Genomic DNA, 14,714 nt, shown 5'->3' with positions numbered 1-14,714 from the left:
GTTATTACAGTATAAGAACTTGGTTAACATCAAATTCTGGCACAGATCCTTTAAAGCGTTTTAAGACATTAATCAAAAATTGCAATAGATCTCTTTAATTTTAAATTTTAAATTTTAGTGTTCAGAAGGTAATGTAAGACTCCTTTCTCTCTTCCCGGTTCTTGTTATCTTTGTGTTTCCATAATTAATAGAAAAGCTTGCGCGAAACAGCCAACATTGACATAACTTTTCTACTGCGGAATGTGGTTTTTGGTTACATTAATTTGAACTTAGGAATATTACCCATGTAATTCCTGATCCTGCTATTTTTAACTAGTTTTCTTTAAAAATAATTTTCTGTTTTTGTATTTAGCTCTTATTCATATTGTAGTCTTCACATTATTTCTTCTACCTGTGCAATTCTGTAGGAAAAGTAGCTGACCTAGTGGAATGTAAAGGTATTTAGTTTGTGTAATTTTGTTTTCTGTTCATGTGCAAAAGTATCTTCTGGTCTTTATGGGAGCTCTAAGGACCCCAGTATAAGATTTGCATGCCTGCAGTTGAGTGTATGTGGGAAATTTTCTGAGAAGGCCTTTCAAGTCATCTGTGTGTAGTTCCAAATAAAAGTTAATAATTTATTCCAGTACCTACAAATTATAAGGAAAAAAGCATGATTCTAAAAGGAGAAAATAGGATCTGCAATTCTACCTCATATGCTTAGAAGTAAAGGAACTAAAGAAGTAAAAATTTGGGTTTGGATCATCATTTTTGTGTTGTACAGGTTGCTTAGTTCCTGACAAGGTAAATGTTAACTGATCAAGCAAAATTATTTTGTATAACTAAATTGTAAGAACTTCTGGGTTATGTGTGTTTAAAAAAAGTGCAAACAGAATGAAATGCCATACTTAAGTTATCAGGTACAATGTGAAACCATATGTTGGTAAATACTTACAAAAACTTTATTTTCACCAGAAACATTTTTTTTTTAAATCTAGACAATTTAAAAATAATTATTGAACTAAAGTGCATAAATACTGCATGCATTTCTATTTATTTATTTAAATGTGGGATAAAAATAAAACAAAAAACAAAAAACCTCAAGTAAATTAAGAGATCTAGTCATATGGTGACTTATGAGGTGTTCTAATCATGGCACCTACATGTAAGGTAATGGAAGAAATTTAGAATCCTATTCTTCAGATGGTCAGATGGCAGAGTACATAAATAGGCAGAACAGTAATGTCTCCAAATCACAAATAGAACAGATCCATCTGATAAAATATTTCTGTCAATTAGAATAGAAGAGGGGAAGGAGGAATCATCCTGATTCTGCAGGACGATAAACAGGACTGTTCTCTGCATCTGCATCCCCGTTGACTTTACATGGATTTGTGCATGGGTTATTTTTCCTTCCTGTGCTTGCAAAACCTTTTCTTCTATTTACAGGAATATTGAAAAAAAATACTATAACAATGAGAACTAAGGAAAAAACACAAAGGAAATGGATGTTTGGAATTTACTTTTAATTATTGTTGGTGTTGAAAATGCTACTTGAGGGAATAGATAGTATCTGCTTTCCCTATTTAATATACTATTTGAAATTTCCTTCAGCTTTTCCTCCCTATTGAGAGTTGCTCCAAGAAGGCATGTTTTAAAACAACAAAATAAAATAAAACTAAAATATATAGGGAATACAGATGATTACAACTTTGTAAGTTTAAGCACTGAATTTAAATGTTTCCTCAGTATTTTGATACAAGAACATTTTCTATTGATGGGAATTTTAATTTAGATAGATTTCCGGTGGGCTGTTTATTTTCCTTCTTCATTAAAGTTTAAAACAAAATAGAAATTTGCAAAAGCCCTCGGTCAAAATCTGAACAGTATCTTCTCTGTGTTTAGAGAAATGATAGATTTTGCTTTTCAAAGTTAAATCATAGCTTTTGCAAACAATCAGTGTGTAACTTACTGAGTTTCTTTCGGTGATGCTTTCTTCTCTTGTGCCAAAAATGTTTTAAAACTCTATTGTATTTAATGGGCAACAACTCTACAGCTTGATGATTAGGGCCTGGGCTGAGAAAGATACGATCTTAGGAATAAACATCATGAGATGACCATGTCTACCTGATCCCATATGAAATACAGACTTGTGCTCCTGTAGCCCTGGGCACTATCCTGAAGGTCTGCTTATATTGAAAAGGTGAAAACTCATCTTTCAATTTGAAAACACTTTTTAAAAAATAATGCTGCTAAATGGGTTTGGGGAAATTTTCTGCTGAAACTTTTGGGTGGTTTCCATTTAAGAATAAGTAGAACATTTGTGAGATTTGTTGTAGAAAAGAGTTGCCTGACTTCTGGCATTTATACTGAAAACTACAGAAGGAAAATGGTCTGTACCATTTTGTGACCGATCCTCAAGTATGCTGTCAATCAGAAAAATCTGTTAGGTCATGCAGTCATTCTTTATGGGCCACAGGAGGATTATAACATAGAAAATGGGGATTATATTTCACAGAGAGAAGTTCTTGAGAGAATACCACTATTAAATAAAAGCAAACCTTCTTGGGGAGCCAGCATAGGAAATAGTTAAATAAGTTTTCTGTATGAATATGGCTAAATTGCTAGTCTTGCAGAAATTCCATAGCATATTTAGTTGTTTTACTCATCTAGTTAAAGCAACAAGATCAATATTAGGTAAGCTTTTATGTACATAAATAAGAAGAATGATGGAATTTTTTTTTTCTTTATGGGATATACATATATGGGATCTTTTTGATAATAAGAAAATGAATGAGCAACTGAAATACAACCTGTCAACTCACTACTTACTCATGTGATCATTGTAGAAATGGAGAACATGGTCTCTTTTTTATCCTGTGGAAGTTTCTTCTTCCTCTGTTGAATGAAATATATGTTTTATGTGCGAAAATATGATCATTAAATGCCCCAGTCTCTGCATTTTCCTTATGCACTTCTAAAGAAATTTGAATCTTATTCTGAAGGGAGGAAGAAAAGGCAAATTAAAAAACAGTTCTTAGTGGCGATCTTGGAGGAACTCATGATTCCCAGGAAGGCGGAACTCTCTTTAACTTCTCTGGGAAGAAGATGTAAGCAAGAATTCTGAAGGCAAGCAAAACTGTCAACAAGACAGAAGCCTGGGAATATGGTCAAGAGTTGCAAAACCTTTGCCAAATTATCATCAACTTACATGAGTAGTTATTGTTTAAAACAAAAAGGTGCCTAGTTAATGCCAAAATTCCTTTGTTAGAACTCTGTAGAAATACCATGGCTTCATAAAATGAGAAACAGGTGTATTAGAGATCTTCAGATCCTGACATAATTTCTCGTTTACGTATTTGGAATGTTTTTAGCTACATTCAGACCTGGAATTCAATTTTCAGCTAAATTCTGATTCAGTTGCCCTGGGAATCACAAAGCCTTATACAAAGTAAGGATAAGAGATAGGTAGAGAGCTGCTGTGGCACAGAATCAGCTACACTGTGCTTATTGACTGTAGAGTTAGCTAAAGAAAATGGAAATGAGCTCATTTTGCCTCTGGAAGCAACTTGACAGGAATATGGACCTTACTACAGTCTTCTTTAAAACTCTGGATGAGGCAGTTAATATATGAAACTTAAAACTACCAAATCTAGGCTACCAAATTTACCTTAGATTTTTTTTTTTTTTTTAATGTGGAAAAAAAGCAGTATGAACACCCCATGAGTCTAAGCAGTAAGGGCCTTGGAGGATGTCTTAGGGCACTGCTTTATGAAGCAAAGCCTTGCTTTCCTGAAGCTCAAAATAAGATGCTACCTTTTCTGTCAAATCAGTCTGGAAAAAAACATTGCATAAAGGCTCAATGTTTCCTAGCTTTGAGTTAATCATTAATTGTCTCAGGAGCTCGAGACGACCACCTGTGTAGTTTAAAGTCTCTGTTATCCAGCCCGAGCACTGGAGAAAGAGTCAGGAGTCTTCTGTATTTTCCAGAGGTTGTTTATTTTATCTTATCTAAGAAGTTCTTTCCCTGACCACTGTGGTCCATTCAGCAGGTCAGTCCAAGGCACACTGCCCACCTTCAGGGCAGTATTATCTTTTTATACTATAAACTACATAAACATTATTTACAATTATCTTCCAATACCTATCACATATATTGTACAGTCTAGTTCTACTCTAAACCAATCTAAAAATGCCAGCATCACCCAGAAGATGGATGGCAAGAAGAAGGAGAAAGACGGACAGAACACGCCCAAATTCCTCCATCTTGACACCAGACCCTTATTCTAAAAAATCTTAAAAATCTACTTTTTTGCCTTGTGATAAACTAACTTGCACTCTTTTTTGTGACTTGTAACTCTTCATGCAAAGGTGGTAATTTTTCCCAGGGGTTAAAATCAAAAAATCAAAGGCACAGGGGTCTTGGGCTCTGTGCCAAGGCTTCTGAGCCCCCTGCCAGAGTCTCAAGCCATCCAGGGCAGCCAGAGGGATGTCCTGGGTTCCCACAATTAATAAATTATTTTATTTTGTGGGAAATCAGCAAAAATAGAACTTGGTGTTTTGGCAGAAGTTCCTAGATGAGAAAGAAAGCCTCTTAATCTACATTTGACATAAAGAAGCAAGCTTTTTTTTTTTTTTTTTTTAATAAATGCATGCACTGTCTTCAAAATAATCAACTGGAAAAATGGAAACAACTCATTTCAACTGTTGTGTTAAAGCGCTCTCGTATGAAGTGAAACCAAACAACCTCTTGCAAAGCTACATCTCATTTTCATGCTATTATGCAATAAACACTAGAGATGAATCACAGATACTAGTTCTTAATCCATTTTCTGGAACTGTGTTTGGCACACGCAACTCAAAGCAACTCAAGATCCTGCAAGGCTACTCTCAATAACAAGTAGTGCCAATGTTCAAGTTCAGCATATGTGGGCCAGGGTTTGTGTGAAGAAATCAGAGCTTTTAGCAGTTAATGGAATTAGCCCTGCCAAGTTTCTTTCACTGTAAAAAAAACATGTTTTTTTTACTTCGTTATCAAGGTAAATAACTTCCTATATTGAGCCCTAGTTGTCAGATAAGTACTGAAGATTATTAAAACTTACTTTTTCGATTTCTTGTTTAGAAGCATTTTTCTTAGCACCTTAGTGGAATCTCTCCTCAGGTCATTGAAAAGACAACTACTTTTCCTTCACTTGGCAAACACAGCAGACTACTTTTACTCTGGATGAAGGTCAAATATCAAACACATCCCCCCTGTCAAATTTGGTTCAAAACATAGGATAGGTAGGGCTTTCAAGGCTTAACAAACTTGTCATGACTTAGTCCATACAGTGTGTCACCCTTTGACATTTGCATGCAATTCTTTGAATAAAATTCTTGCCACACAATTTTTTGCAGGACTGTGTTAGGGTTTTGGTTTTTTCTTTTTAAATTATGAATGACATGCATTCATGTGCAAATTGGTAACAAAGCACAGAAATTGCCAATGAAATATTAGCTGGAAAGCAAAATCTGAGATTTCCTTCCCCAGTGGTGGTAAGGACATTCTTACCTATGTAACCTCTGCTAATTTTCCATCTGTACCGTTTGTTATGGATTTAAGCTACAGAGAAAAAAAAAATAGTTCAGAAATCAGCTGCTGGAAATAATAATAATGATAATGCTATGTGTAGTAGCAGTGGGGTATGACTGCTGTTTACATAGCTTTCAAAGGAGGAATTAAAAAATTAATAGTAAATCCAAACCAATTCAATACAGGTGTGAAGGAAAAAGCAACTGTACTACATTCAATCATGAAATGTGGTCCTAGTTTATGCATAAAATTTAAAAGCTTTGTTTTTGAAGTAGGAAGGTCTTTTGAGTTCTTACCATATTGTTTTTATAATGTCTTATGTCCTTGTTTTTCTTTTATCTTCTGAAACTGCTTTACTACAAGGTAGTAAAGTAGAGCAAGGTAGTCTCCATATTTTTTCTCACATGTCTAATTGTAAGATATTCACTCCTTCTATTGTCAGTATCATAATGAAGGAGTTAAGCAGAGAATATTTCCCCCCAAGTCAGACTAAGCTGAAGTTTTGATTGTTTAATATTTCATAGAAAATGATGAGAATTTTAGATTGGGCCCTGCTTTTCTAAGGAATGTTGAATTTGAGTTTTGTGAAAAAGATAATTTCTTGGTTTTAGGTAACGTGTTAGTTTTTAATGCCTAGGAAGAAAAAGTTTAAGTAACGGAGTTTACCACAATGAGTTTAACACAATGCATATCAGCAGGTTTCCATTTCCAAATTTTTCAGGGAAGATATAATAATATTAAATTTATACCTTTTTCAATAAGTGACACTTATTTCCAACAAAATTAATTGCTTCTTAAGGATCTTTTTTAAAGTTTTATGTCAAGATAATAAATGTTGTTTCAGTACTTTTAAAAGCTGCAAATTAATACTTCCTTGTTTCCAAATCTCCTAAGTAGCAGCACTTAATATGTTAATTAATGCAAGGTACAGTAATTTCACGATTATAAGGTGCACCAGTTTGACTAAAATTCTGGTCTGAACCCGAAGTGCGGCTTATATTCAGGTGCGGCTTATATATGGACAAAGAACAAAAAGTTGCTGTTTTAGTTTGAAGGACAGATGTCTACTGAGAAAGGCAGGAGCTTCTCATTGAAATGGAGAATATAAACCCCCTCCCTCCAAATTATTAAAATTTTGAAATCAAGGGGCTTTCAGGCAAAGACATGGGAATTAGGAATAACAGTTCTTTACTAGGGAAATTAAAGTAGAAATACAGTACTACAAAGAAACAAAATCCAAACTCTGACAGAGTACAACCTGACACCCCATCAGGCAGGGTGTTGGTAGCAGTCCCATTAAATAGTGACTGCAGTCCTCTTGCAGTGACAGATGTGGTTCTGTTGAAGCAGTGGTCCTGTAGAAGATGCAGTTTCCTTCTGGAGGTACAGTGGTGATGTGGAGAAATCAGTTTTCCTCTGGAGTCTGTTGGAGAAAGGGGCTACCTTAGTGTCCCAAAACCTCTGTTTTTATCTTGGTAAGAAATGTTGGGCTCTTCCCCCTGGCTGGAGCAACTTTTAATGGGATCATGTAATTTTATCAGTCACACAGTGGGACTCAGTGGGCCATTAGCAGAAAATGACTCACTGGAGGAAGGATGGGTTGTGAAAAGATAAAGAACAATGCCCCTCTTGGTTTCAATGGATGGTCCATTAGCAAAATATCTCCCGCAGAGATAAGGATCACTGCCCCCACCCTCAACAGATGGTGATACAATAGATACCTTTTATCACATCCTGTATTGTAACCCAAGACAGTTGCCGACACCCGGACGTGTGGTTTATAATCCGGTGCAGTTTATATATGGACAAAGAACCAAAAGTTGCCGACACCTAGAAGTGCGGTTTATAATCAGGTGCAGCTTATAATCGTGAAAATACTGTAAATAAATCCACATAAAAGCAGAGTTTAGAAAAAAATTCATAAAGGAAAGCAGAAAGAGCATGATACCCGAATGAACTGTTTTCCTAGAATTTAATGTCTAAAAGGACATAAAAATCTTTCTCAGCAATTACAGGAAATAATCAAATGAATGCAGAAATGTGTTTAAGCCATGGAAATCTCAAAGTCCAAATTGCACTGCTTTTATTGGTACATCTTCATTTAAAATAATATTTCTTAGATTGCCAAAGGTAATAAATGACTCCATTCAAAAGACCACTGAAAACTGCTCCCCACTGATCAATGTCTTTGCTTTTAAGCTGAAGAGTTCTCTGAAGAACAGAGTCTTCACAAAGCTGAGAAAGGAGCTAGGTGGGACATTACATACATCAATTCAAGATGAATACACAGAAAAACATTTCTGCATGGAAGGATTGTACTGGAGACAGTTTGGCTTTCTTGTCATTTTTAATGATGCAACCCAAAGATAAAATACAGTTGCTTTACTGCTGTGCTAGATATGACAGTCTCATTGCAAGGATGAAATCCTGTGGGAAATCTGTCGATGTCACTGGGTCCAGGATATTAGGTGCATTTGCTCAAACATGTAAGAGTTAAATGGTGTTCAAATATATTTACCTTCTTTTCTTAAGCATTGCTATAAGTTCAAAATATGAGTAAATGAAAATGAAGAGCTTGTCTACGGAAAATTGTAATGTTCTGTATTAGTAATTAGCATATTATGTGAAACCACAGACCAACAGAACAATTATAGATTCGCAAGGAATGTCATAAAAAGCAGTACAAAAATACTGTAAAATGAATTAAATTTTAACTGAATGAGCACTTTAAAGAAAAATATAAATAAATAGATGCAGCAGTGAAAAATAACATATGTGAATCATAACAGACTAAAGAAGACTAAAATTCTGTGGTTAAGAAGATACAAGAACATTTTTAAAGTTTTGATCAAATAGTGAAAGATTAAATAGAGAAATCACAATCAAATTAATACAACTTTAATTTGAGGTTTAGGAAAAAAAGATGCTTTAGTTAAAAATGTGAGATGGAACAAAATAATTGAGATATAGACAGTATAACAGCTGAACTGAAAAATGGAGTCACAGAATCACTAAAATCTCACAATTCAGATTGGAAGGAACCTCCATCATGTCTTCTAATCTCCTACTTCAGGCAGGGACAACGTCTAAGTCAAAGAAGGTTGCTCAGGGTCTTGTCCCATTAAATTTTGAAATATTCAAGATTCAGACTAATTTTTCAAAATTTGTCTGAACACAGATTCCCTATGTTAAATATTTTGGGAAAACAGTTCCAGTTTCTTCACTCTCATTGTGAAATATTTTTTCCCTGTACCCAGGCAGCTAGTGACTATTGACTGTTGTTCTCTGACTTTTTTTATGATATCTACATAAAACTAAATAATAAATGTTTGATCAAAAATTGCAGCTTGTTCCCACTTCCATTAAGATATTCTAGTTAATTATCCTTTTTTTTTCAGTTACAAATCTTGACATTTTATTGTGTTTCTGTTTTCTTTGGATTTTAAAAACCACATGATATATGTTGGGGTTTTTTTGAGCGTGGGCCAGCACAGGAAACAGAAATCCGATTTATTCAAATTAGGATTATTTTTTTCCCCCTGGATGATGTCAACCTGTCCTACAGATCATGAATTTTGCAGCATTGATTTATGTCTCTAGTATAGCTAGTCTCCAGGAGAGAGGCATTTGCTCACCAATGAACATACATTTCACTTGGTACTTTTTCTTATGCGAAAGAAAAAAATGAAAAAAGTGATTATTTTATGACTTCTGTTCTAAATCAGTGTGCCATCTGCAGTAAATAATCTGGCCCACCTGAACACTATATGAAGCATATTTCTGTAATCACTGGAATTTTTATTCAGAATGTGCTACAGGTTTGATTACATGGTTGGCAATCTGTCTCTGCGTGCATGGCACAGATCAGGACAACAGCCTCCTCCATTATTTCCTAACCTTCTGTCTCTACTTTTTTCTAATGCTACTCTGTTATCTGCTAATGTGTCTTTTGATCTTCCCAGCACTGTCACAGCTGAAGTTGCCTTTCTTCCGCACAAATATTTGAAAACCTGTCAAATAACTGAGGTTTTCATTATATGCTTTTCATCATTACTCTCTACACTGAACAAGTTTATTTCAAAGGCTTTGCAAAAAATGACAAGAAACATGACCTTGTCTTTTCATTAGATTAGAAATACCACAAAATATTTAGAATCCATTTATTTGTATTAAAAGGCATGATGCACTTTTTTAATTTAGGCTGTTAAGGTGATTGAGGGGCTTTGAGTCTGAGGCATTTGAGTAGAAAATCTATATATTTGTAGTTCACAGATACAAATATTTTAATTGCATTATATGGTTGAATTGCTGTGAATAACATAGAACAACCAAGAATGAAGAAAACACTTTTGATGCAGTAACTATAGTACAGACATTCCTTTATAGTCAGCCTTGGAAAATTCCGTTTTCTTTTGCTCTGTATCACAATTTATTGTGGTATTTGTCATCAGGCTACTAAAGATATTAGTGCTATATAAGCCATAGTTTCTTTTTTCTTTTGCTGTTACTGCTTTTGGTTCAGATCAAGAGATTTTCACTTAAAATTTCCACTTAAAAAATAAACATGAATAAAGCATGCAGGATAAATTGAGAAGTACCATGCTTTGGAAGGTACTATTCCATTAAAATATTGGTCTCACAAATTATGATTTAAAGATTGTTCAAGCAATCCAAAAGCTAGATCAAGTTGGAGAATTGCTAAATCTATTTGCAGAAATATTAAATATTAAAAAAATAATTATTTTCTTTAATTCTAATAATGTTAGCTGTTTTGTCATTGCAAACAAGTCTGTTACAAAAAGTTGAAGTATGTTTTGTGCATATGCAAGTGAACATGATTTTAAAGAATGAAATTTTAAGCCTGATTAAAATGAGAACTGTGGCATCTAATATTCCCTGATATTTTAAAATCTCTCTCAGAATTTCTACAAGATAAGACTAAATAAGAGAAACCAATGTGAGTTTTGGAGAGTATTTTTAGTGTGTTGGAAAGGAGCTTTGTAAATACTGTGCATTAGGAAGACTGCTTCAAGTTAGCCTCCATATAATTTACAGCAAACCCTATTTCTTCTGAGCCTTCTGAATTACTTGTTGATACTTTGCATTCACCTGTATCCTTTCAGATAAAGGAATTACATGGATCTTACCCAGCTGGAGATCTGGGAACATATATAAAGAAGGTATAGCCCACCGGGCTATTATGAGAATAAAGATGTTCCTTAAAGGACTGAAGTACAAAGTAATAAAATCCAGTTGCATTTTTACCAAAAGATCTTCAAACCTGAATTTTAGAAAATTGAAGTGAATAAACTTCTGCTGAAAAAATACCGTCAGTGTTAATTTACAACAGAAATATCAAGCAGTAAAGAGTAGATGTAATAAAAACACTGAGAGAATGTCACTCTAACTCAGAGTTAATTTGTACATTCTCATTAACCAGCATCTTGTAATAAAGCTCATTTAATTATTATGTGCTTCTAAGTACAGACATAAAGTATTGACTTCTCTAGAAAGGACATCGGTCTTTTTTTACTGTATTTCAAACACCTGTCTCTGGGGTAGCATTTTAAAACTTGAAATGATTTCCTCTTTAAGTTGCTTTTGATAGGTAGGAGAAACACGAGAAGGTGAAACGGAAGTCAGAGTCTACCAATACCTGGAATTATCCAATATCAGGATTTAATCAATGCATTTCATATAAGTATTACCTAATTTGGAATAAAATAGTGTTAGTTTCCCACCTGAAGGGTTGGTTGCATTTATTCTTGGAGTTGTACTCTAACATAGTCTATACCTAAGTTAGTGCCAAAACATCAGTAAAAGCAAATTAGTTTATTTGACATGTGAAGCATCATGAATTTTACATGCAGTAAGCAATTGAATGGGGTTCTTTCATATTAAGTACATCTGACACTTATGCACCAATTTTTTGATTCAAAGAAACATAATAAAAAACGCTATTAAAAGGATAGCATTTTCCATATTTTATGGAGCCATTTGAGAAATGAAATATAATGTAGGAAGTCTGAACATTTTATTATGATCTTTTTTGGCTCTTCTTCCATATTTTACAATCTTTCCCTTAATTTGCTAAAGAAAATAAAAAAAAAGAATTAAATTGCTTTAAGTGAGAGAAAAGAAAAAAAAAAGATAAAAGACGAAAAAGAAAAATGAAAACAGAAAAAAAAAAAAAAGAAGAAATGTTTTGAGTCCAGATTGCAGATTCATTGTGAGACTACTCTCTGGTCATAGAAAATTAATTATAATTATGGAAATCCTGAGAAAACCACTTCCAACAGCTATTGATTTTTGTTTTTTACACAGTATGAGTATAAATTTATTTCTCCATTGCTGTGTTTAAAGAAAAAAATTCTCTATTATTTTATATTCCTTAATCTATTTGAAGATGCAATGCAATCCATTCTTTTTAAAGAAGAATGTTTCACTCTTAACACACAATCTGTCTTATTTATTGCCTAAATCATCCAGAATTAAATCAATTCATGTGATGAATTTGGCAGTGCTGTTTATACAAAGCCTTCTTTCTTTTTACTAACAAGTGTAAATCAGGAACAACATCATCCAAGATTAAAGAGAAGGAGTGAGAAGTGTGTTCTTGATTTCAGATATACATTTCCATGCAAGTGGAATGCAGTAGGAATGCATTCAGTATTACTCTTCATAGTAACCCTCTGCAACTGTCAACTTTTTACTGACTGAAGGGAGAAATAAAATTCTTGAAATTACTATTAATTATGATTAAGACTAAGCATTCATGGAAATCATATCACTCTTCTTCAAGAAACATTTCAAGTAACAGAAAACACAATCTATTTGATGAAGACACAGCTTGCTTGAAAGATGTAGGAATTAGGGAAGGATGGGATTTAAAAAATTTCTATTATGTATCCGTTTTCATATGTCTTGAAGGTTCTAGATCATGTTCTGTCTTTGGCTCATTCCCGACTGACTTTATGTCAGTGTTAAAATGCACTTGAATTCATTCATGTGCATGTTACATTTAGAAAATGTAACAGCTATGCTGAAATTGCTTATAAGAACCACACATGAACTCTGCATCCCTTCAACCAACCCTTCAACAAGCCATGAACAAGGCCGATTACTGAAAATATACAGTGATTTTCCAGAAGCTAGGAAGGCTGATAATGGTTTCTTTTGCTGTGCTGGGGACATATCGTAGCTTTGGGTAAACTGATCCAGCCTGGGAGCCTGGAAGTGGGACCTCTTCTTTCTTTTCTTTTTTGCCAGCCAGGTCATTAATTTCACAGCAGAGTATCTGAACAGAGAATTTTAGTGGATTGTATTGAAAATAAACTAGATAAAAAATAATTTACTTATTTCAAATAAGAAAATAGATCTTGTTCCTAGAAACCTGTAATTTTAGAAGATAACATACTGAATAAAATTTTCTCTGTAGAGGAACATCTTGAGACAAATATTAGAGAATAGTTTCTTTAGAGAAACACTTTAGCTGCCATTCCTACTTGCATCTAAAATGCATGGTCAGTCTTAGTCTCCTCTGGGACTATTGTAGAATGCACTACAAATTGCAGAATTGAGCAAAGTATATATGTAAATCTGTATCTGAGTGAAAAATAATTGAATACAGTAATATTTATGTGACAGTAACACTAAAAATAAAATAAATATAATAGAGGATTTCCACTTGAATTTTTTCATGGGCCCTTCTCCCTTAAAAGATTAGTTTCTTTGTTTTCTCTGGGTGCTATGTGCATTATGTGACTGTTACTCAACTTTAATACATGTTCTCTTGCTGTTTGACTTGCTTGCATATTTAACATGTGATTACAAAACATAGTCTCCTGACTTCAGCAAGATGAAATCCCTGTTACAAATGCCCTAGGTAATTGGAGAGTGCCATTAATCCTTCTACATTACAGTATTCACTGTTGAGACCACTGATCTTGCACAATTAATGAAACAAAGAAGAAAAAAAAATTGCAGAAAAGTTTTTGCTAATAAAAATGGAATTCTGACTACAACATCTAGATGACTAACTACATTAATTAGTGAGTTTTTAAAAAATGGTGCTCTATATTTTCTTTTAAAATATTATTTTAACTGACTAGGTATTCACCTTATAGGTGTCACTGATTATTTATTAGAGGAGAAAATAAGACAGATTTTCTTAGCTTAAAACTCTTGAAACTTGACTGTTGAGTTCCAACATTGAATATACAGTAAGAGCTGCTGTTAAACCTGCCATGAGGGAAAAATTAATGTACAGTAATTTCACGAATACAAGCCGCAGCAATTTGACAAAAATTTTGGTGGAAACCCGGAAGTGCGGCTAATAGTCGGGGGCGACTAATATGTGAATAATTTTCTGACATTTACAACCCCAGACCTGCCAGCCAGAGTGCCGAGCCAAGCACCTGCCAGTAAAAGCCGGCATTTCGCAATTGTTACAGTGTTACCGTGTTGCCCTGGCTCCCTGCAGGCAGCTTGGGGGGCGGGGAGAGAGGCGGGAGAGCTCTCTTCTTCCCTCCTCTGCCGCAGCCCAGGGGAGGAGGCAGGGGGGGGCGCCGCCATTGCCGCGGCCCGGGGAGGAGAGGGGGGGGGGCGCCGCCGTTGCCGCAGCCCGGGGAACCGACGGGAGCCCTGCGCAGCCATTGCCGCGGCCCGGGGGGGGGGGGGAAGTGCGCGCCGCCATTGCCGCATCTCGGGGAGCCGATGGGAGCCCCGCGCAGCCATTGCCGCGGCCCGGGGAGGAGGCGGGGTGCTTTGTCCGCGCCCGCCGCCGGCGCCACGGGCGCGGGAAAGCTCCGTCCCCGCCCGCCACCACTGCCGTAGGAGCGGGGGAAGCTCCGTCCCTACCTGCCACCGCGGGGCAGCGCCGACCCAGGGTGACTGAGCACAGTGGCAGCAGCGGCCGGCCCCGAGCGGCAGCACCGGGCTGGGCCACCTGGCCCCGTCAGCGGCCCCTAGCGGGCCGAGCCTACACAGCCTTAGCTCAGCCAGTAAACCCCGCCCTGACGCAGTTCTGTTACTAATTGCACGCGGGTCCTCGCTGCGAACGACAGAGCGGCTTATATTCGGGTGTGGCTTATCTATGGACAAAAACCGAAATATTTACCAACACCCAGAGATGCAGCTTATACTCAGTGCGGCTTGTATTTGTGAA

At 35.7% G+C, this 14,714-nt stretch overlaps 1 protein-coding gene across 1 annotated transcript in view; it reads left to right on the top strand.

Moving 5' to 3' along the window:
• The window catches only part of CNTNAP2 (contactin associated protein 2), a 1,181,910-nt gene that overhangs the window by 85,686 nt on the left and 1,081,510 nt on the right, over nt 1-14,714 (top strand).

Source organism: Catharus ustulatus, chromosome 1, assembly GCF_009819885.2.
Source record: "Catharus ustulatus isolate bCatUst1 chromosome 1, bCatUst1.pri.v2, whole genome shotgun sequence".
Taxonomy (NCBI): domain Eukaryota; kingdom Metazoa; phylum Chordata; class Aves; order Passeriformes; family Turdidae; genus Catharus; species Catharus ustulatus.
Note: the sequence above shows the minus strand (reverse complement) of the source record. Positions and strands in the feature narration are given on the sequence as shown.